Raw genomic sequence first — 2028 nt, forward strand, 5'->3', positions numbered from 1 at the left:
GAGTTTCAATCTTAATTGTTTCTTATAGTCAGCTAACAATAATTAAACAAAATTAGGTTTCCTCCTCCCCTTTTAACTGAGACAATCCGAGCCCTGTTACCTTATCTTACTAAGAAGGATAAAGTTTTGAGAGATTTCTAGTCAGACAGTTAGAAAAAAAGGACAAATAAAATTACACATTTTATTTTTATTATTAAAAAAAGATGTTACAAACAAAAGAATAAAAAGTAAAAATATAAATTTATTTAATACTTTATCCTTATGTAAAATTTTTAATCATTAAACTATTACAGAATTATTAGAATACTTGTAAACAAATATACTTATTTTATTTTTTAGGACTCCTCATATACCTAAATGGATCTGAAAGAGACCGAAGGATTATTTTTTAAATTTAGAATTACGGAATAGAGGCGATTCGAACACCTAAGAGCGTTAACCCGAACAATTAGCAATTGCCTTATCTTACCAATGAAAACTATTCCTTTCTAATTTGGTTATTTAATTTGGTTAGTTAATTTATTAAAATTTTACTAATTTAACTAATTTAACTACATATTTTATATATATAATTTGGTATTTTTTATGAGTTTTTATTTTTTCTATTAATTTGTATCAATATTTGTTGTGCCGTATATATGGTACATAAAGAGACTAAAGCCTCAGCCTGAAACAAATATTTATATTTAAAACATTATTTAAAATTTAAATAATATAGTAAATTCATCGATCCTTATCAGAATTGAACTGATGCTAGCTTCTTGAAGGGGAGCTGTACGAACCACTATACTAAAGGATCCTAAAGGATCATATTATAATAAAAATAACAGTTAAAGTGTTATTTTATATATATTTATTATTTTTATTTATTTGAATGACGAAATTAGGAATCGAACCCAATCTAACAGATCATGAGACTGTTGTGCTAAACCATTACACTATTTCGCTTCTTTTTTATTTTTTCTCTTCTCTTCTCTTTATTATAATTATTTCTTTTATATAAAAAATAGAAAATGGAATAAATCCTTTTTTTAAGGATTGATTATTTTTTATTTTTTTATTATTTATTTTATTTTATTTTATTTATTTATTTTTATTTATTTATTTTTAGTTTTATTTTTATTTTTTTTTTACATAATCTTGTACATAATTTTTTTTATTTTTACTTTGTTTATTTATTATAAAATATAATATTAATTAAAATATAATATTAATTATTATATAATATTATATTATTGAACACTATCTTTGAAACAGGACTACGAACAAAGAGACTCGAACTCTTAAGGAATTACTTCCACTCCTGCTTAAGAGGAGATTGTTTACCAAATTTCAACATGTTCGCCTAAAGATTTGTGGCCAACCATCTATACAATCTAAAAAATGGGAAGGCAAGGAAGGCAATAACTTTTTTTTATTTAAAATTAAAAAAGAATAAAAACTATTTGTATATTATCTTAATATTGAATATAATACTCTTTTAAAATAAATTTACCCTTTTTGTTTTTGTTTATCTTGAAAGGGAGAAGGAAGACAAAAAAGCCGTAGGATGATATCTAAATTTATTTTTTGTTAGAAAATTAAAAAATAAAAATTTTAATTTATAGGCCTTAAGAGGATTCGAACCTCTGTTGAAAGTATTAACAGTACCTCGCTTAAACCACTCAGCCATAAGACCTTTAATAATCTAAATATAAATAATAGTAAAATAGAAAAAATATTTAAATTACTATTACTATTACTATTACTATTACTATTACTCTAATTTATATTCTTTTACTTCTTTTAAAATATTTATTATATATAATTTTGTAGATGATATAAAAAAATAATATTTAAAATAAAACTTTACTCTTTTGAGACAACCCTTCGTCCCCTTCCTGCCTGCCCTTGGAAAAAAGTAGTAATATGCTCCTAGGTTTAATGTATCCTCTCCTGCTACGCTGCTACGCTGCTACGCTATGTAAATCTAGCCAGGCTGGTACTAACTTATCCTCCTTTAGGGTAAAGTCCGACCCGTACGCTGCT

General features: G+C 24.4%; 3 non-coding genes across 3 annotated transcripts; all 3 read right to left on the minus strand.

The window, feature by feature from the left end:
- Positions 1 to 727: 727 nt before the first annotated feature.
- On the minus strand, positions 728 to 799 carry PC9H_002794. The gene has a single exon. It is a non-coding gene; the product is annotated as a tRNA-Glu (tRNA).
- Positions 800 to 875: 76 nt separating this feature from the next.
- PC9H_002795 lies at positions 876 to 948 on the minus strand. Its single transcript has one exon. It is a non-coding gene; the product is annotated as a tRNA-Met (tRNA).
- A 657-nt stretch (positions 949 to 1605) lies between these two features.
- On the minus strand, positions 1606 to 1678 carry PC9H_002796. The gene has a single exon. It is a non-coding gene; the product is annotated as a tRNA-Asn (tRNA).
- Between the last annotated feature and the right edge of the window lie 350 nt (positions 1679 to 2028).

This window comes from Pleurotus ostreatus (genome assembly GCF_014466165.1).
Source record: "Pleurotus ostreatus strain PC9 chromosome Unknown scaffold_15, whole genome shotgun sequence".
Classification (NCBI taxonomy): domain Eukaryota; kingdom Fungi; phylum Basidiomycota; class Agaricomycetes; order Agaricales; family Pleurotaceae; genus Pleurotus; species Pleurotus ostreatus.